The following is a 27,432-nucleotide window of genomic DNA, read 5'->3' on the forward strand; positions in this document are numbered from 1 at the left end:
GGCCGAGAACAGGGACAGATCGAGGAATGAAGGGGTATCTCAGAATGAAATGGAAGTGACTGGCCTAGAACAGGGGCAGATCGAGGAATGAAGGGGACTCTCCGAATGAAATGGAAGCGACTGGCATAGAACAGGGACAGATCGAGGAATGAAGGGGAATCTCAGAATGAAATGGAAGCGACTGGCCTAGAACAGGGACAGATCGAGGAATGAAGGGGAATCTCGGAATGAAATGGAAGCGACTGCCCGAGAACAGGGACAGATCGAGGAATGAAGGGGCATCTCAGAATGAAATGGAAGCGACTGGCCTAGAACAGGGACAGATCGAGGAATGAAGGGGAATCTCGGAATGAAATGGAAGCGACTGCCCGAGAACAGGGACAGATCGAGGAATGAAGGGGCATCTCAGAATGAAATGGAAGCGACTGGCCTAGAACAGGGACAGATAGAGGAATGAAGGGGAATCTCAGAATGAAATGGAAGCGACTGCCCGAGAACAGGGACAGATCGAGGAATGAAGGGGAATCTCAGAATGAAATGGAAGCGACTGCCCGAGAACAGGGACAGATCGAGGAATGAAGGGGAATCTCGGAATGAAATGGAAGCGACTGGCATAGAACAGAGACAGATCGAGGAATGAAGGGGAATCTCGGAATGAAATGGAAGCGACTGGCCTAGAACAGGGACAGATCGAGGAATGAAGGGGGAATCTCAGAATGAAATGGAAGCGACTGGCCTAGAACAGGGACAGATCGAGGAATGAAGGGGAATCTCAGAATGAAATGGAAGCGACTGGCCTAGAACAGGGACAGATCGAGGAATGAAGGGGAATCTCGGAATGAAATGGAAGCAACTGGCCTAGAACAGGGACAGATCGAGGAATGAAGGGGAATCTCGGAATGAAATGGAAGCGACTGGCCGAGAACAGGGACAGATCGAGGAATGAAGGGGTATCTCAGAATGAAATGGAAGTGACTGGCCTAGAACAGGGGCAGATCGAGGAATGAAGGGGAATCTCGGAATGAAATGGAAGCAACTGGCCTAGAACAGGGACAGATCGAGGAATGAAGGGGATTCTCGGAATGAAATGGAAGCGACTGGCCTAGAACAGGGACAGATCGAGGAATGAAGGGGAATCTCGGAATTAAATGGAAGCGACTGGCCGAGAACAGGGACAGATCGAGGAATGAAGGGGAATCTCAGAATGAAATGGAAGCGACTGGCCTAGAACAGGGACAGATCGAGGAATGAACGGGAATCTCGGAATGAAATGGAAGCGACTGGCCTAGAACAGGGACAGATCGAGGAATGAAAGGGAATCTCGGAATGAAATGGAAGCGACTGGCCGAGAACAGGGACAGATCGAGGAATGAAGGGGAATCTCAGAATGAAATGGAAGTGACTGGCATAGAACAGGGACAGATCGAGGACTGAAGGGGCATCTCGGAATGAAATGGAAGCGACTGGCATAGAACAGGGACAGATCGAGGAATGAAGGGGAATCTCGGAATGAAATGGAAGCGACTGGCCGAGAACAGGGACAGATCGAGGAATGAAGGGGTATCTCAGAATGAAATGGAAGCGACTGGCCTAGAACAGGGACAGATCGAGGAATGAAGGGGAATCTCGGAATGAAATGGAAGCGACTGGCCTAGAACAGGGACAGATCGAGGAATGAAGGGGAATTTCGGAATGAAATGGAAGCGACTGGCCTAGAACAGGGACAGATCGAGGAATGAAGGGGAATCTCGGAATGAAATGGAAGCGACTGGCCTAGAACAGGGACAGATCGAGGAATGAAGGGGATTCTCGGAATGAAATGGAAGCGACTGGCCTAGAACAGGGACAGATCGAGGAATGAAGGGGAATCTCGGAATTAAATGGAAGCGACTGGCCGAGAACAGGGACAGATCGAGGAATGAAGGGGAATCTCAGAATGAAATGGAAGCGACTGGCCTAGAACAGGGACAGATCGAGGAATGAAGGGGAATCTCGGAATGAAATGGAAGCGACTGGCCTAGAACAGGGACAGATCGAGGAATGAAAGGGAATCTCGGAATGAAATGGAAGCGACTGTCCGAGAACAGGGACAGATCGAGGAATGAAGGGGAATCTCAGAATGAAATGGAAGCGACTGGCATAGAACAGGGACAGATCGAGGACTGAAGGGGCATCTCGGAATGAAATGGAAGCGACTGGCATAGAACAGGGACAGATCGAGGAATGAAGGGGAATCTCGGAATGAAATGGAAGCGACTGGCCGAGAACAGGGACAGATCGAGGAATGAAGGGGTATCTCAGAATGAAATGGAAGTGACTGGCCTCGAACAGGGGCAGATCGAGGAATGAAGGGGACTCTCCGAATGAAATGGAAGCGACTGGCATAGAACAGGGACAGATCGAGGAATGAAGGGGAATCTCAGAATGAAATGGAAGCGACTGGCCTAGAACAGGGACAGATCGAGGAATGAAGGGGAATCTCGGAATGAAATGGAAGCGACTGCCCGAGAACAGGGACAGATCGAGGAATGAAGGGGCATCTCAGAATGAAATGGAAGCGACTGGCCTAGAACAGGGACAGATAGAGGAATGAAGGGGAATCTCAGAATGAAATGGAAGCGACTGCCCGAGAACAGGGACAGATCGAGGAATGAAGGGGAATCTCAGAATGAAATGGAAGCGACTGCCCGAGAACAGGGACAGATCGAGGAATGAAGGGGAATCTCGGAATGAAATGGAAGCGACTGGCATAGAACAGAGACAGATCGAGGAATGAAGGGGAATCTCGGAATGAAATGGAAGCGACTGGTCTAGAACAGGGACAGATCGAGGAATGAAGGGGGAATCTCAGAATGAAATGGAAGCGACTGGCCTAGAACAGGGACAGATCGAGGAATGAAGGGGAATCTCAGAATGAAATGGAAGCGACTGGCCTAGAACAGGGACAGATCGAGGAATGAAGGGGAATCTCGGAATGAAATGGAAGCAACTGGCCTAGAACAGGGACAGATCGAGGAATGAAGGGGATTCTCGGAATGAAATGGAAGCGACTGGCCTAGAACAGGGACAGATCGAGGAATGAAGGGGAATCTCGGAATTAAATGGAAGCGACTGGCCGAGAACAGGGACAGATCGAGGAATGAAGGGGAATCTCAGAATGAAATGGAAGCGACTGGCCTAGAACAGGGACAGATCGAGGAATGAACGGGAATCTCGGAATGAAATGGAAGCGACTGGCCTAGAACAGGGACAGATCGAGGAATGAAAGGGAATCTCGGAATGAAATGGAAGCGACTGGCCGAGAACAGGGACAGATCGAGGAATGAAGGGGAATCTCAGAATGAAATGGAAGTGACTGGCATAGAACAGGGACAGATCGAGGACTGAAGGGGCATCTCGGAATGAAATGGAAGCGACTGGCATAGAACAGGGACAGATCGAGGAATGAAGGGGAATCTCGGAATGAAATGGAAGCGACTGGCCGAGAACAGGGACAGATCGAGGAATGAAGGGGTATCTCAGAATGAAATGGAAGCGACTGGCCTAGAACAGGGACAGAACGAGGAATGAAGGGGAATCTCGGAATGAAATGGAAGCGACTGGCCTAGAACAGGGACAGATCGAGGAATGAAGGGGAATTTCGGAATGAAATGGAAGCGACTGGCCTAGAACAGGGACAGATCGAGGAATGAAGGGGAATCTCGGAATGAAATGGGAGCGACTGGCCTAGAACAGGGACTGATCGAGGAATGAAGGGGAATCCTAGAATGAAATGGAAGCGACTGACCAAGAACAGGGACAGATCGAGGAATGAAGGGGAATCTCAGAATGAAATGGACGCGACTGACCAAGAACAGGGACAGATCGAGGAATGAAGGGGAATCTCAGAATGAAATGAACGCGACTAACCAAGAACAGGGACAGATCGAGGAATCTCGGAATGAAATGGAAGCGACTGGCATAGAACAGGGACAGATCGAGGAATGAAGGGGAATCTCAGAATGAAATGGAAACGATTGGCCTAGAACAGGGACAGATCGAGGAATGAAGGGGAATCTCGGAATGAAATGGAAGCGACTGGCCGAGAACAGGGACAGATCGAGGAATGAAGGGGAATCTCAGAATGAAATGGAAGCGACTGGCCTAGAACAGGGACAGATCAAGGAATGAAGGGGAATCTCGGAATGAAATGGAAGCGACTGGCCTAGAACAGGGACCGATCGAGGAATGAAGGGGAATCTCGGAATGAAATGGAAGCGACTGGCCTAGAACAGGGACCGATCGAGGAATGAAGGGGAATCTCGGAATGAAATGGAAGCGACTGGCCTAGAACAGGGACAGATCGAGGAATGAAGGGGAATCTCGGAATGAAATGGAAACGATTGGCCTAGAACAGGGACCGATCGAGGAATGAAGGGGAATCTCGGAATGAAATGGAAGCGACTGCCCGAGAACAGGGACAGATCGAGGAATGAAGGGGCATCTCAGAATGAAATGGAAGCGACTGGCCTAGAACAGGGACAGATAGAGGAATGAAGGGGAATCTCAGAATGAAATGGAAGCGACTGCCCGAGAACAGGGACAGATCGAGGAATGAAGGGGAATCTCAGAATGAAATGGAAGCGACTGCCCGAGAACAGGGACAGATCGAGGAATGAAGGGGAATCTCAGAATGAAATGGAAGCGACTGGCATAGAACAGAGACAGATCGAGGAATGAAGGGGAATCTCGGAATGAAATGGAAGCGACTGGCCTAGAACAGGGACAGATCGAGGAATGAAGGGGGAATCTCGGAATGAAATGGAAGCGACTGGCCTAGAACAGGGACAGATCGAGGAATGAAGGGGAATCTCAGAATGAAATGGAAGCGACTGGCCTAGAACAGGGACAGATCGAGGAATGAAGGGGAATATCGGAATGAAATGGAAGCGACTGGCCTAGAACAGGGACAGATCGAGGAATGAAGGGGATTCTCGGAATGAAATGGAAGCGACTGGCCTAGAACAGGGACAGATCGAGGAATGAAGGGGAATCTCGGAATGAAATGGAAGCGACTGGCCGAGAACAGGGACAGATCGAGGAATGAAGGGGAATCTCAGAATGAAATGGAAGCGACTGGCCTAGAACAGGGACAGATCGAGGAATGAGGGGAATCTCGGAATGAAATGGAAGCGACTGGCCTAGAACAGGGACAGATCGAGGAATGAAAGGGAATCTCGGAATGAAATGGAGGCGACTGGCTGAGAACAGGGACAGATCGAGGAATGAAGGGGAATCTCAGAATGAAATGGAAGCGACTGGCATAGAACAGGGACAGATCAAGGACTGAAGGGGCATCTCGGAATGAAATGGAAGCGACTGGCATAGAACAGGGACAGATCGAGGAATGAAGGGGAATCTCGGAATGAAATGGAAGCGACTGGCCGAAAACAGGGACAGATCGAGGAATGAAGGGGTATCTCAGAATGAAATGGAAGCGACTGGCCTAGAACAGGGACAGATCGAGGAATGAAGGGGAATCTCGGAATGAAATGGAAGCGACTGGCCTAGAACAGGGACAGATCGAGGAATGAAGGGGAATCTCGGAATGAAATGGAAGCGACTGGCCTAGAACAGGGACAGATCGAGGAATGAAGGGGAATCTCGGAATGAAATGGAAGCGACTGGCCTAGAACAGGGACTGATCGAGGAATGAAGGGGAATCCCAGAATGAAATGGAAGCGACTGACCAAGAACAGGGACAGATCGAGGAATGAAAGGGAATCTCAGAATGAAATGGACGCGACTGACCAAGAACAGGGACAGATCGAGGAATCTCGGAATGAAATGGAAGCGACTGGCATAGAACAGGGACAGATCGAGGAATGAAGGGGAATCTCAGAATGAAATGGAAACGATTGGCCTAGAACAGGGACAGATCGAGGAATGAAGGGGAATCTCGGAATTAAATGGAAGCGACTGGCCTAGAACAGGGACAGATCGAGGAATGAAGGGGAATCTCGGAATTAAATGGAAGCGACTGGCCGAGAACAGGGACAGATCGAGGAATGAAGGGGAATCTCAGAATGAAATGGAAGCGACTGGCCTAGAACAGGGACAGATCGAGGAATGAAGGGGAATCTCGGAATGAAATGGAAGCGACTGGCCTAGAACAGGGACAGATCGAGGAATGAAAGGGAATCTCGGAATGAAATGGAAGCGACTGTCCGAGAACAGGGACAGATCGAGGAATGAAGGGGAATCTCAGAATGAAATGGAAGCGACTGGCATAGAACAGGGACAGATCGAGGACTGAAGGGGCATCTCGGAATGAAATGGAAGCGACTGGCATAGAACAGGGACAGATCGAGGAATGAAGGGGAATCTCGGAATGAAATGGAAGCGACTGGCCGAGAACAGGGACAGATCGAGGAATGAAGGGGTATCTCAGAATGAAATGGAAGTGACTGGCCTCGAACAGGGGCAGATCGAGGAATGAAGGGGACTCTCCGAATGAAATGGAAGCGACTGGCATAGAACAGGGACAGATCGAGGAATGAAGGGGAATCTCAGAATGAAATGGAAGCGACTGGCCTAGAACAGGGACAGATCGAGGAATGAAGGGGAATCTCGGAATGAAATGGAAGCGACTGCCCGAGAACAGGGACAGATCGAGGAATGAAGGGGCATCTCAGAATGAAATGGAAGCGACTGGCCTAGAACAGGGACAGATAGAGGAATGAAGGGGAATCTCAGAATGAAATGGAAGCGACTGCCCGAGAACAGGGACAGATCGAGGAATGAAGGGGAATCTCAGAATGAAATGGAAGCGACTGCCCGAGAACAGGGACAGATCGAGGAATGAAGGGGAATCTCGGAATGAAATGGAAGCGACTGGCATAGAACAGAGACAGATCGAGGAATGAAGGGGAATCTCGGAATGAAATGGAAGCGACTGGTCTAGAACAGGGACAGATCGAGGAATGAAGGGGGAATCTCAGAATGAAATGGAAGCGACTGGCCTAGAACAGGGACAGATCGAGGAATGAAGGGGAATCTCAGAATGAAATGGAAGCGACTGGCCTAGAACAGGGACAGATCGAGGAATGAAGGGGAATCTCGGAATGAAATGGAAGCAACTGGCCTAGAACAGGGACAGATCGAGGAATGAAGGGGATTCTCGGAATGAAATGGAAGCGACTGGCCTAGAACAGGGACAGATCGAGGAATGAAGGGGAATCTCGGAATTAAATGGAAGCGACTGGCCGAGAACAGGGACAGATCGAGGAATGAAGGGGAATCTCAGAATGAAATGGAAGCGACTGGCCTAGAACAGGGACAGATCGAGGAATGAACGGGAATCTCGGAATGAAATGGAAGCGACTGGCCTAGAACAGGGACAGATCGAGGAATGAAAGGGAATCTCGGAATGAAATGGAAGCGACTGGCCGAGAACAGGGACAGATCGAGGAATGAAGGGGAATCTCAGAATGAAATGGAAGTGACTGGCATAGAACAGGGACAGATCGAGGACTGAAGGGGCATCTCGGAATGAAATGGAAGCGACTGGCATAGAACAGGGACAGATCGAGGAATGAAGGGGAATCTCGGAATGAAATGGAAGCGACTGGCCGAGAACAGGGACAGATCGAGGAATGAAGGGGTATCTCAGAATGAAATGGAAGCGACTGGCCTAGAACAGGGACAGATCGAGGAATGAAGGGGAATCTCGGAATGAAATGGAAGCGACTGGCCTAGAACAGGGACAGATCGAGGAATGAAGGGGAATTTCGGAATGAAATGGAAGCGACTGGCCTAGAACAGGGACAGATCGAGGAATGAAGGGGAATCTCGGAATGAAATGGGAGCGACTGGCCTAGAACAGGGACTGATCGAGGAATGAAGGGGAATCCTAGAATGAAATGGAAGCGACTGACCAAGAACAGGGACAGATCGAGGAATGAAGGGGAATCTCAGAATGAAATGGACGCGACTGACCAAGAACAGGGACAGATCGAGGAATGAAGGGGAATCTCAGAATGAAATGAACGCGACTAACCAAGAACAGGGACAGATCGAGGAATCTCGGAATGAAATGGAAGCGACTGGCATAGAACAGGGACAGATCGAGGAATGAAGGGGAATCTCAGAATGAAATGGAAACGATTGGCCTAGAACAGGGACAGATCGAGGAATGAAGGGGAATCTCGGAATGAAATGGAAGCGACTGGCCGAGAACAGGGACAGATCGAGGAATGAAGGGGAATCTCAGAATGAAATGGAAGCGACTGGCCTAGAACAGGGACAGATCAAGGAATGAAGGGGAATCTCGGAATGAAATGGAAGCGACTGGCCTAGAACAGTGACCGATCGAGGAATGAAGGGGAATCTCGGAATGAAATGGAAGCGACTGGCCTAGAACAGGGACCGATCGAGGAATGAAGGGGAATCTCGGAATGAAATGGAAGCGACTGGCCTAGAACAGGGACAGATCGAGGAATGAAGGGGAATCTCGGAATGAAATGGAAACGATTGGCCTAGAACAGGGACCGATCGAGGAATGAAGGGGAATCTCGGAATGAAATGGAAGCGACTGCCCGAGAACAGGGACAGATCGAGGAATGAAGGGGCATCTCAGAATGAAATGGAAGCGACTGGCCTAGAACAGGGACAGATAGAGGAATGAAGGGGAATCTCGGAATGAAATGGAAGCGACTGGCCTAGAACAGGGACAGATCGAGGAATGAAGGAGGAATCTCGGAATGAAATGGAAGCGACTGGCCTAGAACAGGGACAGATCGAGGAATGAAGGGGAATCTCAGAATGAAATGGAAGCGACTGGCCTAGAACAGGGACAGATCGAGGAATGAAGGGGAATATCGGAATGAAATGGAAGCGACTGGCCTAGAACAGGGACAGATCGAGGAATGAAGGGGATTCTCGGAATGAAATGGAAGCGACTGGCCTAGAACAGGGACAGATCGAGGAATGAAGGGGAATCTCGGAATGAAATGGAAGCGACTGGCCGAGAACAGGGACAGATCGAGGAATGAAGGGGAATCTCAGAATGAAATGGAAGCGACTGGCCTAGAACAGGGACAGATCGAGGAATGAGGGGAATCTCGGAATGAAATGGAAGCGACTGGCCTAGAACAGGGACAGATCGAGGAATGAAAGGGAATCTCGGAATGAAATGGAGGCGACTGGCCGAGAACAGGGACAGATCGAGGAATGAAGGGGAATCTCAGAATGAAATGGAAGCGACTGGCATAGAACAGGGACAGATCAAGGACTGAAGGGGCATCTCGGAATGAAATGGAAGCGACTGGCATAGAACAGGGACAGATCGAGGAATGAAGGGGAATCTCGGAATGAAATGGAAGCGACTGGCCGAAAACAGGGACAGATCGAGGAATGAAGGGGTATCTCAGAATGAAATGGAAGCGACTGGCCTAGAACAGGGACAGATCGAGGAATGAAGGGGAATCTCGGAATGAAATGGAAGCGACTGGCCTAGAACAGGGACAGATCGAGGAATGAAGGGGAATCTCGGAATGAAATGGAAGCGACTGGCCTAGAACAGGGACAGATCGAGGAATGAAGGGGAATCTCGGAATGAAATGGAAGCGACTGGCCTAGAACAGGGACTGATCGAGGAATGAAGGGGAATCCCAGAATGAAATGGAAGCGACTGACCAAGAACAGGGACAGATCGAGGAATGAAAGGGAATCTCAGAATGAAATGGACGCGACTGACCAAGAACAGGGACAGATCGAGGAATCTCGGAATGAAATGGAAGCGACTGGCATAGAACAGGGACAGATCGAGGAATGAAGGGGAATCTCAGAATGAAATGGAAACGATTGGCCTAGAACAGGGACAGATCGAGGAATGAATGGGGAATCTCGGAATGAAATGGAAGAGACTGGCCGAGAACAGGGACAGATCGAGGAATGAAGGGGAATCTCAGAATGAAATGGAAGCGACTGGCCTAGAACAAGGACAGATCAAGGAATGAAGGGGAATCTCGGAATGAAATGGAAGCGACTGGCCTAGAACAGGGACAGATCGAGGAATGAAGGGGAATCTCAGAATGAAATGGAAACGATTGGCCTAGAACAGGGACCGATCGAGGAATGAAGGGGAATCTCGGAATGAAATGGAAGTGACTGGCATAGAACAGGGACCGATCGAGGAATGAAGGGAAATCTCGGAATGAAATGGAAGCGACTGGCCTAGAACAGGGACAGATCGAGGAATGAAGGGGAATCTCGGAATGAAATGGAAACGATTGGCCTAGAACAGGGACCGATCGAGGAATGAAGGGGAATCTCGGAATGAAATGGAAGCGACTGACCAAGAACAGGGACAGATCGAGGAATGAAGGGGAATCTCAGAATGAAATGGACGCGACTGACCAAGAACAGGGACAGATCGAGGAATCTCGGAATGAAATGGAAGCGACTGGCATAGAACAGGGACAGATCGAGGAATGTAGGGGAATCTCAGAATGAAATGGAAACGATTGGCCTAGAACAGGGACTGATCGAGGAATGAAGGGGAATCCCAGAATGAAATGGAAGCGACTGACCAAGAACAGGGACAGATCGAGGAATGAAGGGGAATCTCAGAATGAAATGGAAGCGACTGACCAAGAACAGGGACAGATCGAGGAATCTCGGAATGAAATGGAAGCGACTGGCATAGAACAGGGACAGATCGAGGAATGAAGGGGAATCTCAGAATGAAATGGAAACGATTGGCCTAGAACAGGGACAGATCGAGGAATGAAGGGGAATCTCGGAATGAAATGGAAGCGACTGGCCGAGAACAGGGACAGATCGAGGAATGAAGGGGAATCTCAGAATGAAATGGAAGCGACTGGCCGAGAACAGGGACAGATCGAGGAATGAAGGGGAATCTCGGAATGAAATGGAAGCGACTGGCCTAGAACAGGGACAGATCGAGGAATGAAGGGGAATCTCAGAATGAAATGGAAGCGACTGGCCTAGAACAGGGACCGATCGAGGAATGAAGGGGAATCTCGGAATGAAATGGAAGCGACTGGCCTAGAACAGGGACCGATCGAGGAATGAAGGGGAATCTCGGAATGAAATGGAAGCGACTGGCCTAGAACAGGGACAGATCGAGGAATGAAGGGGAATCTCGGAATGAAATGGCTGCAAGGAATTTGCATGCCGAGCGCATGAATCCTAGTCTGAATGGTGGTTTTTGAAACATTTCTGATTTTGAATATCGAGTTCAAAATCAACATACAAGACCCGTTGCAAGGGGAAACCATAATGTGGAGGTGAATGCCAACACAAAGATGGATTGGGATATTGTACGAAACATGTACACCAGTTTGAAGGTCAAATTACTCCTCAGCTGGCTTAAGATCTTAGGGCCTTGAGTATAAGCCCCTGTCGTTAAATTACATCAGTCGGGTTGACTCAGCCTGGCATCCTTCCGAGATCGGCAAAATGAGTACCAGCTTGCTGGTAACGGGGCATTACATTAGGGGCACAGCCGCACTTCCAGAAAAAAAATGGAACAACCAGCATCCACGGAAATACAACTGTGATCATCTAAGTTCTGTACATTCGTTATCTTCTCCTCCAGGTCGTGCTTGAACAGAAAACCGAAACCTAAAAAGCACACGAATGGCAAGTCTTCATCATCGAACGAGTCGTCAGGTTCACCATGTTTTTTCGTTCAAGATTTTTGGAGATTAGCAAAACTATACATTTTTGCCATATACAGAGCATGAGGAATCCAAAAATTAATGTTGGCATTTGCGTGGACACCTTTGCGAAAATGACACTCAGGACAGTGATGAAGATCTGTAAAAGCATATTCCTGAACGGTGTAGACCTAGTAGATCCTGTGTGCTGGACTTATAGTTTAATCTGATACTAACAAGGCTGCTTTCTTGCTTTATAAACCCATACCTATAACTTCAAAGGACTTGCAATATCATGTATTATGTAATACAGTTATCTATCTATAATTCCAGTAATCTCTGTGTGTCTGTGTGTCTGTGTGTTTGTGTGTTTGTGTGTTTGTGTGTTTGTCTGTGACCGCTGTTTCTCGACAACCACGGGTCCGATATACTTTCAACTTGCCAGGTATATTTCTGGGGACCCGAGGATGTGCCTTTTCAAGGTTTCATATTAATCGGACAAGTAGTTACCGAGCTATGGCGATTTCTTTACCAAACTCCGCAAGCCGTTCGCTTTGGACCAAACCATTTCATGTAAATAGAGGGGGGGGGGATTGTCACCGTACTCGCAAGCCGTTCGCTTTGGACCAAACCATTTCATGTAAATAGAGGGGGGGGGGGGGGGGGTTTGTCCCCGTACTCGCAAGCCGTTCGCTTTGGCTTTGCGAATGTACCAAACCATTTCATGGACCAAACCATTTCATGTAAATAGAGGGGGGGGGGGGGATTGTCACCGTACTCGCACCCACGTACCCACGTACCCACGTACGGGCATTGCACCCACGTACGGGCATGCCCTAGTATCACAAATATAAAGACAATGGTTTTCAATTACCCTTGTTTGTTGCTTTTCTATGATCCTGAGCACTATTTTGAGGCCTTTATTGGATTCTTTGACCCAGAAAACATAGGATGAGCATATTTAATTAAGTTTCTAGGTTGACTAGAAGCCGAGATAGCACAAACAAATGTATTTTATGGCGGCCATTTTGAAAATCCAAAATGGCGGCCATGCAGGTGTCTGTGCAAATGCCAACATTAATTTTTGGATTCCTCACGCTCTGAATATTCCAAAAATGTATAGTTTTGCTAATCTCCATAAATTTTGAACGAAATTAAATTTGTTAACATAGTGAACCTGACTAGAGCAACTTGTTCGGCATGTCTGGCCTTCGCATCTGACGACAAGGCTCATGGTGCTGAGAGCCCAAGTTTAAATCCCATACACTACATGAACTCGTCCATTGTCTTTTGGCGTGCTCGTCTTATCTGTTCAAGCTCGTCCACGGGCCTGCAAGGAAGGGAGGGAGAAACAAGGCCGACTGTGCTGAAATGGCCTGAAAGATTGCCTATCCACAAGCAAGCTGAGTGATGCCGACCCCACGGATCACGCATGCAAGACCAGAAACGATCAAACCCACTGTATATCCACAACAGAAATCGTACCTTGTAAAAACACATCAATCCAGACGCTCGTTTTCAGTGAGAAAGCTTTTCAAAGTGCAAGATATATTTATACCGCAATCCATTATCAACATGTTCCACTTCAACATGACTACATTGTCTAGTTAATTTTTCATTAACTTGTTCTCTGACAAATTGTCTGTTAACTCGAGATCCCGGATTATTTATGCAACCACAGTTCGTACAAAACATTCAAATTAAGAGCATGCGAATAGACAGGGTAGTCGCCATTTTGGTAAATTTCAGGTTTTTCAGAATTGTTTTCACTTTGTTTTGACAGTAACACCAGAAAAGGGCGTAAATTATCCGCGGATCACTGTCGACATACAAGAACACTCCGAAAAGGCTGCGGTGGAGGATGAATGAACGTGACAAGTAGTAACGTCATGGGTTTGCCAGAAATTTGATGAGTGGTTAGGGTTAGGAAGAGGCAAATCTTAGTGGCGGAAATGCTTTTGGGATATTGGGGCCTGTCGGTGGAGCGAGGCCATTTAAAAGTGCCTCCGGTTGCTGCTACTGCCGAAGCAGTAAATTTCTTGAAAGGGTCAAGAGCTGTCAGTCACGACCTGCTGAGCCATCATCAGGAGTCTGCACTCACATCCCGCATGTTTTTTTTTCGATATGGCGCCATGTGGGTATGCAGACGGGGCGGTATGTGCCGCGACGCTCAAAGCCCGGTGCGGTTTAACATGCAAAAGTTCTTGCAGTATCTTCGATTAACCTGTAATGGAAATCGGTCACGGTCTCTGAAATTGCAGTGAAGGAAGAAGCTTTGCCCATTAACTCTTGGATATGGGTTAGTTCGTGGATCATATACCAATGTACTGCCCTTCCATTAACCCTCAACATGATATAAAACCAGCAGCTCATTTGTTCATGGCATCCCAGGGTGTTTCGGGGCTGCTCATGGCATTGCCACTGCTGGAATAAAACAATGAAATAGTTTGACCGTGGACAATTCTTCACACAAATCTTCATGCTAAAACTAAGTAAGCAGCAAAGACCGACTGCAATACAGAAGAGAATGCAATAAATCAGCAACGATTATCCAAATGAACAGATGCAACAACTGACACAGTTAATGATCAACTGGCCCTGGTTTTTAATTCAAAAAAAATAATGTCTGAAGGACCAGGAGTTGACAGCCACATCCTCATTTCAAATCTGCGTGTCCCTACTGCAACCCGAGCAAAATACTCCAGGGATTGGACTATGGACCAGTGTGGTCAGATGAGTGACGGGAAACTGCAAAAATCAATGTACATTTGAGCAAGCAAATTTGATTGGCCACACTCAGTTATATTTATGCCCGACCACAACCCTACCTTCTGGCTGATGTGCAGCAGGGCGAAGACAATGTGCATGTGTGGCAGACAGAAATTTTTGCTCAAACTTCACGCAGCTTCGGCTATTATGGGATCAAGCTAGGGAGTAGTGATGGCGTAGTGCCCACTAATCCATCAATCCAACGTGAATATTCAGTGAGCAAATATCGCAATGGGTGGAGTCGGTAACCTTGGAAACCTCGTTCCATTCCACCAACTAAGATTTCCAATCCATGCTTGAGGTACCCCCAAAATATTGCTTGGGAATGAGGGTGAATTTTTGGAAGCTCAGCTCGGAAACGGTAGGAGGCACTTGTTGAGCCTACAGCCTGACTGAAGATCACCGAACTTCTTTCTATGCCAACCAACCACCTCTAGGTACCCATCCCTCTCCATTTCGCTTTTTCAGCCACAACCCACCCCATCTCTCTGTGTACTCACTCCCCATAGTTTATTTTGGCAATTTCCATTCGGTATTTCTCACAGCATTTCATTCTGGTTTCCCATTCGATGAGATCAGTAGTTTTAGTTTAATTTTCTAACATCAGTTTCACTTTGTGATATCAGTTTCGATTTGTCAATGCACCTTGTGATGCCACCCAATGGTGCAAGAAAAAAGTCGTCAAAAACTTTTTGTGAGATTTATTTTTCGATTTTCTAAGGGGTCTAAAGTGTCTCAAGCATCTTAAAGGTCCAAAAAGGGTCTAAAATGGCCTCAGGGTGTAAAGGTCTAATGGCTCTTAAGTGACTTAAGGGTCTTAAGGGTTTTACCCAAAAGGGGCCTAAAGTGTCTGAGGGGTCTGAAAGGGTATAAAGGTCTGAAAATGGTCTTAAGCACCAAAAAGGTCTATAGGGTAGTCAAAGGGTCTAAATGTGTATTAAGGGTGCTAAAAGGTACAAAGGTCGAAGGTGTCTAAATGTTCTTAAAAGGGTTCAAATGAGTATGAAGGGGCTAAGGGGTCTTTTTGGGGTCTAGGGGGATCTAAAAGGTCTTCAAACAGTTGAAGGGGTGTAAAGGGTGAAAGGAGTCTTATGGTTCTGTGTTGTCTAAAGGTCTGAAAGTTGCGTTCCAATAGTATGTAACAAAATTAATAGACGTAAGCAACGACAACAATAACATGCATTTTAAGGCCATTTTCCCTGCGAGAGCGAGGGTTAGCCTTGCGGTCCCCATGACAATCTTCTCCATTTTGCCCTATTTTCTGCGTCTCTCCTTGTTAACCCCCTTGCCCACATTTCTTCTTCCACCATCCTTAGCCAAGTCTTTCTCGGTCTTCCCCGTCCTCTACTTCCTTCTACATTCATTTCCATCTCTCGACTCAACCAGTCACTTTCATCCTTCCTCAACACATGACCAAACCATCTCAACCTGTTTCTCTTCACAGCATCAATCACAGGCTCTATTCCCATCATCTTTTGCAATGTATCATTTGTCTTCCTCTCTCTCAACGATACTCCACACATCCACCTAACCATTCGCATTTCCACCCTTTCCAGCCTTCGTTGCTGCTCTACGTTCATTACCCATGTCTCGCTCCCATAAATCATAACACTTCTCACACGTGCAGCATACACCTTTCCCTTCAGCTTCAACGACACTCCCCTCCTCATCAGCACGCCACTCAGTTCCAGAAACTTCTTCCATGCACATCTCACTCTAGCAACAATCGCCGATTCTGATCCACCTTCTCCATTCAGCATGTCTCCGAGGTAGCAAAATGTTTTCACACCTTCCAGCTTCACGCCGTCTCCAAGATCCAACTCAACATTTCCTCCATCTGCAGCTCCCACTATGCACACCTTACATTTGAATGTAGCTGCCACACTGGTTAATGACCCTCTCAGACCACTACATTTTTGATGAACCCACTCAGCGCACATTGTAGCCTACATTGAATGGAGTTCACTCCGACACCCTTCCTGCACACAGCACACGGCCACTTCCCAGTTCTTTCCACCTCACCACATGCTTTACCACTTGCCATTACCTTCGTCTTTCCGATATTCACCTTCAGACCTTTTGTCTCCATACATTCCTTCCACTTGTTCATCTTTTCCTTCAGTCCATCCATACTTTCCGCAATCAACACCAGATCATCTGCATACAACAACTCCCACGGTAAACCCTCCTTTACGTTCTGAGCCAGCACCTCCATCACAGTTACAAATAGTAGTGGACATAGTACCGACCCCTGATGCACTCCCACCTTCACCTCAAACTCACCACTGTTCCCGTCCTTCATCCTTCCAGCTTCCAGTCTTTTGTACATTGCCATCACTACTCTGATCAACCATTCGTCCACTCCTAACTTCCTCAATGCCCATGTCACTACTTCGTGTGGAACCATATCGAATGCTTTCTCCAGATCAACAAACCCAAGAAACAACTTCTTCCTCTTCTCCATGTACTTCTCCTGCAACTGCCTTGCAATAAAAAGCGCTTCTGTCATTCCTCTTCCTGGCATAAATCCAAACTGCATTTCGTCAATCTTCACTTTCTTCCTTATCCTCCTCTCCAACACCCTTTCCAATACCTTCATTCCATGCTCCAATAACTTCATCACTCGATACGAGCCACAGTCCAGAGGGTCACCTTTCCTCTTGTATAGAGGGATGAGGGTACTCAGTTCCCAATCCACTGGAATGCGGTCTTCTTTCACCACCAGATTACAGATCTCTGTCATTCTCTTCACACCCCAACTTCCTGCTGCCTTCAACATATCTCCCACAACTCCCATCGACCCTCCCGCTTTTCTACTCTTCATTGCTTTTATCGCTTCCTCAACTTCCTTCTCAGTTATCTTCTCTGCCTGTCCTAAAACTGGGTTACTCTCTATGTTGCCATCCCATTCATTCTCTGCATTCAACAGCATTTCCATATATCTCTTCCATCTTCCTTTAATTCCATCTGGGTCCACAACGATTTGTCCCACTTCATCCTTCAAGCAACTCACCCCCATCACATCACACCTCTCTTTCGCTATCTGCTTTGCAATCCTGAATACTGCTCTCTGACCCTCTTCCGAATCCAAGCGTTCTCCGAACATTTTCCTCCATGCCTCCTGTGCCTTTGCTACCTCTTTCTTTGCAGCCTTCTTGGCTGCCTTATAACGTTCATGCTCTGCTTTTTCTGCCCCCGTACCCTTCGCTTTCTGCCACTCCTTGAACTTCTTCCTCTTCTCGTCAATCCTCTTTCCAACTTCATCATCCCACCACCATGTTTCCGAGTGCCTCGGTGGTCCTTTTGTCCATCCACGTACCTCACCAACGGCTCCCAACAGACGATCTTTCATTGACATCCAACCACTTTCAAGCTCAACCACATCATCTTCTACCCAACTCAGCCTCTCTTTTAATGCCTCCCTTACTGTCACCTCTTTCAACCTCCACACCTTCATTCTCAGTTCGTACTTCACCCGCCGAGCTCTCCTCGCACATTTCACCCTTATGTCGCAGACAACCAAGTGGTGCTGTGAAACAGCCTCCTCCCCCGGGATCACCTTTGTGTCCTGGAGGTGCCCCCTATCTCGCCTACACACCATCAGGTAGTCGACGGTTGTCGATGACCCACCTGACGTGTATGTAACAAGCTTATTATCCTGTTTCTGGAACTGAGTATTACATATATAGGCGTAAGATAGACATAAGCATAGTCCAAAAATATGTAATTAATAGACATAATCACGGTCGAAGTGAGTTCCAACTGCACATCGATAATAAAAAGCAGAGTGTGTGTGTCTCCTCCATAACTCCAAAACCATGAGATTGAGTGGCCCCAAACATTGCATGTATACTCTTCCACCTCCAAGGGGGTGCAATAATTACAACTGAGTGTTTGAGTGTGTTAAAACACCCTTTTTGAAGATGATTAACGTGGTGCGGAGAAAAAAATCATTAAAATCCTTACCAAAACGGTGGTCGGCCATCTTAGTCAGCCCACTGTGACATCACTGGGTTCTTAAGCCGCCATTTTGTTTCGGCCTATTGATATTGTTCACTCACTAACAAGACACATGAGCTGGGTTTAGACCATCGTGAGACAGGTTTCCTGGGTCGGTTCTGCAAAAACGTGTGGATATTTGGAAAGACCAGGCTGGCCGGAGAACAACAAGGTAAGTCGTGTGTTTGTGCGGTTTTAAGTTTTTGATGTATTAATGTTTAAAATATGACCTGTAGGCCGATGGTCTTAGATTGGTCAGGGATAGTTGCTAGGCCGTGGCGTTTTTAATGAATAAAGTTGTCTAAGTGAAGGTTTTGGTTAAAGTTATGGATATCATTCGATGCCTGAGGTTATAAGCTTTCGGATTATGTTAGGATTGTGCACGGATTGCTTATAAGTCAGGAATTATGACTTTGTAAAGGAATTCCTTTGGAGAAAATGCACTTTTTGCTTCGAGCGGCCTTGCTGGTTTATTTTAACTTCGATTCAATTTCTGTTTGTTGACAGTGAATGCCCCCACTCTGAGGGTTGTTGGAGTTTATACATTTTAACTCTTAAAAAGGGTCTTGGCAGTGTAAAGGTGTAAGGGGTCTAAAGGGTCTAAAGGATGTATAGTGTCTGTAGGGTCAAAAAATTAACTAAAGGTCTAAAACGTATGTTCCAATAGAACAGTCAGTATGTAATTAATAGACGGAATTAATAGACAACTCATGGTCCAAGTTGTGTTCAAACATTACGTGATTAATAGGCTTACTCACATGGGTCAACCGAGGCTTCAACTCACCTGAAGCTTCACCTACCCTTCCTCCCCTGTCCCCACCCTGAGAGTGGGTGGTGTGTGCGCATGAAAGATCTAAAGACCTGAAGGTTGTTCCAGCCAAGTTTGTTGGGGATTGTCGATGGACTACAATCTTCAAGTCTCGCCATATATGTTAAATTGGGTTCAAGTCAGGACTTTGACTGGGCCACTCAAGAACATTTATTTTCTTCTTATTCAGCTACTCCAGTGTGGCTTTAGCTTTGTGCTTCGGATCATTGTCCTGCGGAAATGTGAATCTCCTACCATGTTTCAGATTCATGGCTGACTCAAGCAGGTTTTCATCAATAATTATCCTGTACTTGGCACTGTCCATTGTCCCTTCTATCCTGACAAGCTTTTCAGTCCCTGCTGATGAAAAGCAGCCCCATAACATGATTCTGCTGCCACCTCCATACTTGACAATCGGAATAGTGCTGACTTGACTGGGTGATGTGCAGTGTTAGGCTTGCGCCAGATGTAACACTTTGGATTTAGACCAAAAGACTCAATTTTTGTGTCGTCAGACCACAAAACCATTCTCTACATGCCTGCAGTATCATTAAGATGCATTTTAACATCAAGCTTTTATATGCATCTTTTACAGTAATGTCTTTTTTCTTGCCATCTATCTCTAGAGGCCAGCTTTGTGAAGGGAATGGGATATTGTTGATTGATGAACACTGATTCCCATCTTGGACATAGAGCCTTGCAGGTCTTTCAAAGTCATTTTTGGATTTACAGTGACATCCTGAGCCACTTTCCTACTTGCCCGGCTGCTGAGTTTGTATGGGCGATCTGATCTGGGTAGAGTCTGGTCACTCGTGGTATGATATGTCTTCCACTCTTTAAGGATGGATTTCTCCAAACTCAAAGTGATAATGAGTGACTTTGAAATCTTCTTATAACCCTCTCCTGAACGGTGCTTCTCCACCACTTTACGTCTGACCTCTTTGGAAAGCTCCTTGGTCTTCATGTTTACCTTGGTTGACCAAGTGAATTGCATCTTAAAACTCCTTAGATAAGTGGCGGAGCTTAATTTTTAAGTTAAACCACAGATTACATGCAGGTGAAACCTATTACACTTATTCTGTAACCTTTCAAACAAATAAGTTGCTCCAGAGGTGATTTAGGGTTGCATATCATATACACACCCTTTCCACCACGCCAGTCGTGAAACTGCTTTCGCAGGTATTTGACCAGCTCAGAGGATGAATGTAATCCTGCAGAGGCAAATTTGGCTGGAGATTGCAGGATACTAATTTGTGATAGAACACGATCTTAACGGCTTTCCAAAGTGATTCACGTGAAGGAACTCCAGAAAATTTGTAAAGATGGCAGTAGCAGTTCAATGCTTTTCCGGACAATGCATTAATACATCTTTTTGATGGTCTTCTTGCGTTGCCAGTATCCTGTTGTGGAACCACTTGTCGCCCTTATGTCTATATGTAGTGAATCAAGTGGTTTTCAGTAATTAAAAGGCCTTCTGGTCAATGATGTCCTAGATGCAATGGCCGTGCTTCGATTTAATAATTGAAATGTAACGTGGACCTTGCAGTTGTGGTCGTGCAAGGAATCATATGGCAACTACTCCCTGCAACGACACAGACGATGACCACCTAAAATTATTATCTGTCAATTATTTAAACGCACAACCATAAAAATAATCGATCGTATCTCCACGTTGAAAATGGCGGTGTGCAGACACTGCTTGCCACTGTTCCATTATATACTAACCAAACAACCATAGGTTTACAACACAAGTTTAACAAGCATCCCTGCAGCGGTTGAGAGGGCCACAGCAAAACGGGGCTGGCTATACGATTCCCAACGGGAAGAGCAGAGGCTGATGAAACGGGTCTCATCAAATCGCAGGGATGCCCTGTGGTGGAAAATACAGCGTGTGCTGGATTTACTGCTGCAATAGGCGTGCGAGCACGCACTGGCACGGTTGGCAAGCAGAAAGAGGCAGAAACCATCAGTCAAGTGACTTCTTCCCATATGCGGACTTCTTCCCTTCCCATATTCTTCTTCCCATTTCCTTTTCTCGATTTGCAGCCTTCCCTCCAAGTATTGCATTAGTGGTTCTTCGTATAAAACACAGATATACTCTCAATGATTTACATTTTAAACCTGCAGGAAAGTCGATTTCTTGCATCATGAAAAATAAATAAATTTATGCACCAGTCTATCCACACTTCAGAACATTACTTAATACTAGAACGGAACTCGGTAGAGCGCATACCTCCGCCAGGCTGCCCAGTTCACGTTTTGTATACCACTGATAGGCCGGATCTGGATCCAGACCTGAACCAAAATATACAAGGCTAGTTCTTGTCACCTATCTAACTCATCCACCAAGGTTTGGCATAACTCTTCCACAACTTTTGAGATATCGTGATATACATCGTTTTGGTCCCATCTCCCAATTGATCTGGTATCCAGATCCGGATTTGAATTTTCACCAAAATTGAAGCAATTCTCCCTAAAGACACACCCAACCTGTCCTCCAAGTTTCATCCGAATCTGTCAATAACTTTTTGATATATCATGCTATACATATAGTTTTGGCCCTATTTCTCAATGGTGAAGAATCACTTAAAATAAAATAAAAAAAGTCTTGTATCTGGATCCGCTTCACCAAAATGTAATCATTTCGTCCTTGTCACACTCCCAACCTGTCCACCTAATTTCGTCCAAATCCATCAAATTTTTGAGATATCCTGTTCACAGACTAGTAGGCAGGGGTGAAAACATAACCTCTGTTCACCTTCAGTGGCGGAGGTAATAAATGTCTTTGAGGAAATATCCTGTGCCTGTGCTATATCAAGCTCTCTCAAAATTAAACAATTAAACATCCCCTCCCACCCCCAAGGTTTCTACAAGGCACATGTAGTCCGCCATCAACCCCCTTCTGGTGAAACTCCCTAAATCCAGGATCACTGCTCACCTACACTCATTAAATCCTCTTTTTCCCACCTGTGGAACCAACTTCCACACTCTTTTCAATCTCATTCTTCCCTCCAGATCTTCAAGTTAGCTGTTCATTGCCATCTCAGATCGTCCCCAATCCAAAACCATTACCTTTTCTACCCTCGTTATCCCCCCCAAAATCACTCCTCCTTCCAAATTTCCATCTTGTCCACCCCTTTCTTCCTTTCCTGACCCAATTTCTCCCCACACTCATTGTATGTCAAAGTCTCCCACTCTTATGTCCTTGAGCTCCACTGTTAGTGTTTCCTCTCCCCCTCTCTCTCTCTATTGTTTATTTTGTTCTGTTGCGTCCTGATCCATTCAGTGTTCTGGCTGTTCCACGAGCCTCAACTCTGTATACAATTTTTTTTTTTTTTTTTTTTTTACAAATGGGACAGCCAGCTTCATGCTCCTGCCAACACCTTGCTAGACATCTAGAAATACCAAAGACCAGCTCCCAATTTATGTTTTTTTTAAAAACGGACCCTGCATGCACCCAATTATATTTATCATCCCAGCACTGCTCATGGCTCACTCGATAAGTGTACAGCCAGAATAATCCGAGAACTGTCAGCATGAATTGTTCTACAAAAACATATCGATAAAGATTTGCAGCAGACAACTGAAAAATTATGACAATCTGGATGTATGTATGTATAGCTTTTTGTACATTTCACTATTTTGTACCGACACAAATGTTATACGTTGTACTCTGTGAGAAATGCAGTTCCCTCACAGAATTGGCTGGGTCAATAAGGTTCCGATAGAACCAAAAGGTTGGAATAGACTATAGAGGGTCGTATTTCATCAGTCCACCTGCAGAAGTCATGATATCGAGTTCAGGATAAATGCGCATCAAACTTGCCTTATACTGCATGCTTGGACACAAAACAGCCAAAATTAACCAGACAACGTCATGCTACCCTCTGCCATTTTTACCAACATAGCACAAAGACGTCTCGTGCCAGAATCATGAAGCTTCACTCCCCGTGACGGGAAGACCTTATGTGCAGACGACACTTTGTTTCATTTGAATATATTTCCCTGTTTTCGAGAAAAATAATAGGAGGCATTACTTCTCAACATGCCCTCATATAATATTAATAGCGTCATCTCTGAAGCTTCCGTTAAGACAGAAACCTCAGTGCCAAGACCTTTAGTCTCGGAAGATGGACCGAACGATCTTTTATTACACTGCATTCAATTAATTTGTGCAACTTTACCGTACCCCAAGGCTATAAACAAAAACGGAACGAACTGAATGAGTCAAATGGACAAAAAGGTAAATAGGAATATCTTATTATAATAGAGCAAACGTAGATGGTTATGTCGTTATGTCGCGATGTTTATATGCGACGAAAACGTCTTCTTCTTCTTATTATTATTATTTTTTTTTTTGCATACAAGATCGAGCCTCCCGAAAGAGCTAACATTAATCACCCAAAAAGTCAAACCGACACAAACCGACACATAAAACACAAAATAAGGGGAGCGATAGACAAGATGGGGAGAGAGGGAGAAGGACACAAACACAACATTTGAGAGCAGGGACATCGAGAGATCTGTGGGAGGGAGAGGGCTTGCGGGAGATGGGAGAGGTATAAAACATATGGACACTGCAAGGACCTCCAGGAAAGAAGTTGGAATTTCGAAAAAATGTATCTGCGGTGAATTAGCGGGGGTAGAAAAGATCAAGGTTTTTGGATGGGGGAAGATAAGAGATGGTGGTGAACAGCTGTTCTAAAGACCTGGAGGGAGGAGTGGGATTGAAGGGAGTGGGGGAGTTTGTTCCAGAGGCGGGAGAAAAAGGGAATTAAAGAGTGAAGGTGAGCAGAGAGCCTAGATTTTGGCAGTTTAACCATAAGAGGGTTGCTGGCAGATCTTGTGCGACCTGTAGGAATATGTGGGGGACAGAGCACAGAGAGAACTGAGAGAGCAAGGCTGCAGAGGAGTCGCTAGAAGACAGAAAGACCACCCACCTGCTCGCGGTGAGTGAGTGAAAGGCCCTCGGAGTTAGCTTCATCGCAGGAGATTCCAATGATTCTGAAAGCTTTGGTTTCAACAGCGTGAAGCCGAGCTAGGTGTGAGGCAGGAGCATCGGTCCAGAGGGGGGAACAGTATTCCATTGAGTTGCGGATGAAAGCCTTGTATGTGGTGAGGAGCTCAGGTGTGCCAAGGAAGAACTTCGCACGATGGAGGATGCCCAGTCGGTGACTGGCTTTGGAGGCCAGCTTGGAAATGTGGTTTTCCCAAGAAAGATCATGGCAGATAGTGAGACCCAAAAGCTTGAGCGACAGAACTTCTTGGAGAGGATTGTTGAGAAAGTAGATGGGAGGGTTTTCCAGTCTGTCTTTTCGGAGAGACATAGTAAGAGTGTGAGATTTGTCGGGATTGAAAGACATGTTCCACTTGTTTGACCAGTCTGTGATTTTGTCCAGGTCTGCAGAGAGTGAGGAGGCTGCAGGCTGCCGATCTGAGGGATGAGGAATGGAGCGGCAGAGAGTGGAGTCATCAGCAAAGAGATAGAGAGGATTTTCCAGAGAGTCGGAGAGATCATTGATGAAGACCAGAAAAAGCACAGGGCCCAGAACACTACCTTGGGGAACTCCAGCCAGAACAGGAAGGGGCGATGAGAGAAATCCATTCAGGGCCACACGTTGACTACGACCTGAGAGGAAGTCCGCAAGCCAAGTGTGGAGATTTCCATGGATACCATAGGAGGAGAGTTTGGTGAGCAGAGCTGGGTGCCAGACCGTATCGAAGGCACGTGATATGTCGAGGGAGACAGCTCTGATTTCCTGTTTGGCATTGAGGACCTCCATCCATTGTTGAGACAGCAGAAGCAACATGTCCAGAGTAGAATGACTTTACTTGGTCTGAATCAAAATTGATGATCGGAGATCAAGCCATTGGAGAAGAGGAAGGATTTGATATCCGAAGCAGTGATGGATTCCATGACTTTGCTGATAATGGGGAGCAGGCTGATTGGTCTGTCGTTGCAAGGATCTGTTTTTGCACCTTTTTTGTGTAAAGCGTTAATGTTCTTCTTCTTCAAATAAAATTACCACCCTCTTAATTAACCCTCTTAATTGCATTAAGACTGCTGAGACCCCTCAGACCTTTGACGACCCTTTAATTCCCCCAAGACCCTTCAGACCACCAAGACCCCCGAAGACCCAAAAGACCCCGAAGATCCAAAACACCCCGAAGACCCAAAACACCTCGAAGACCCAAAACACCCCGAAGACCCAAAACACCCGCGAACACCCAAAACACACCGAAGACCCAAAACAACTCAAAGACCCAAAACACCCCGAAGACCCAAAACACCCCGAAGACCCAAAACACCCCGAAGACCCAAAACACACCGAAGATCCAAAACACCCTGAAGACGCAAAACACCCCGAAGACCCAAAACACCCCGAAGCCCCAAAAGACCCCAGAGACCCAAAGACCCTTAAAGACCAAGAAGAACCAAAATACCCTTGAGACCCAAAAGCCCCTGAAAACCCCGATAACCCAAAAGGCACCAAAGACCCAAAAGCCTCTGAAGACACCAAAGACCCAAAAGACCCCGAAGACCCAAAACACCTCAAAGACCCAAAATAGCCTTAAAGGCCCAGAGAATCCAAAAGACCTTGAAGACCCAAATTGCCCTGAAGACCCAAAACACCATGAGGACCCAAAAGACATCGAAATGGTCAAAGATGCCTACCCCTCTGAAACGACGTGTGGTGAGGTGCACGGAGCACACCGAGTCATGCTAGTTTAAAGCAATTCCTAGCGCACAGTGGGTTAGGAACCCACTGTGCGCCACAGATCACACTCATGCAACAAGACAACTAGAAAGAGCAATCAGACATTGCAGTCCTTCGCCAGGACGTGTTTTCAGTGGTTTTTAAGGCTTTTGTGTTGAAACAAATATGGCGGCCAAACCACATGACCAATGACGTCATCATTTTTTTTTCTCCACCAATTTATCCCTAGATGACGCTGAAGAAATTTCATCTTCATAGGATGAAGCTTTGCACCTGTCGAATTATGACGTCATAATGGAGGCACCTATGGCATCATCATTAACATATTTTATTTCACATGGAGAGTTCTTTACACAATGAGCCATTTGTCAATTTTTCTATTCAGCGCTTTCGGAGATATAGAAGTGCAAAGTTTTTCGGTTTTTCCAAGATGGCGCCTGTATCACGTGACCTATGACGTCCTAATTATCATTTAAAAAAATTCTGCAGGTGGAGGTGCACCTATGGTGAAAATTTCCTGTCAATCGGACCAACGGTTGCAGAGAAAATCATATTTATTCGGTGTGGACAAACAAACAGACAGACAGACAGACAAACGGACTCAAATGCAATAGCCCCTCCTCTGGCGAGGGTAATAATGTAGGGGAGACTTCCATTTTTTCTGATGTGCAGGGCGGATGCTGGACTCAAAGCAGTCCGCTTCGGAAAACCAGGTGCGAGATGAGAGTCAGTGACGAGTAGCTCCCAAGTTGCCAAAAGCCAAAAAGAGCACAATTAAGACCAATCACGAGAAAGGCCAGTGACGATCAGCCTCCACCAGGCCTCGTTGACCCCTTTTGTACTCCAAGCTACCAAAGTCTCCTGCTTTGCCTTCTGTTGTCTTCCTCCTTGCCCTCCAAAAACAGAGGGTGATCCCAGCTTGGAAGATCCTCATTGGAAGATCTAGATCCTCATTGTAAGTTCTCATCTACTAGCCCCAACGACTAGGATGAGATGTTTACGCCTACAAATTAAGGTTTAACGTGTCTATAAATTACATACGCTGCCTCCTCCTCATCACATGCTGCAAATGACTTACTCTGACAGGTCCCTGTTACATGGCAACCTAACCGCTACTCGAAACACATGGACCATAATACACTTACCACAGTCTAGCTATGGACCCACTGCTGCCCTCTTCTCGACTTTGTTTCATTCAAATATCTTTACCTGTTTTTGAGAAAAATAATAGGAGGCATTACTTCTCAACATGCCTCCATACAAGTAGTGCGGAAATGTGTTAGAAATCCTCAGTATAGCATCAGTTATTTTGTATTTCTTTAGTAAAGCATATCTTACTCCATGTGAACAGACATGTGTGGCATATGTAATAGATAGCTGTCCGCCACATCTATTGTTTTTTTTTTCAGACCTGATTTTCCCTTCTCTTTCCATGTATTCTTCCCCTTCTTTCATCTCCCTGCTCACCCAAGAA

The sequence above is a fragment of the Myxine glutinosa genome, chromosome 5 (assembly GCF_964187855.1).
Source record: "Myxine glutinosa chromosome 5, kmMyxGlut1.1, whole genome shotgun sequence".
Taxonomy (NCBI): domain Eukaryota; kingdom Metazoa; phylum Chordata; class Myxini; order Myxiniformes; family Myxinidae; genus Myxine; species Myxine glutinosa.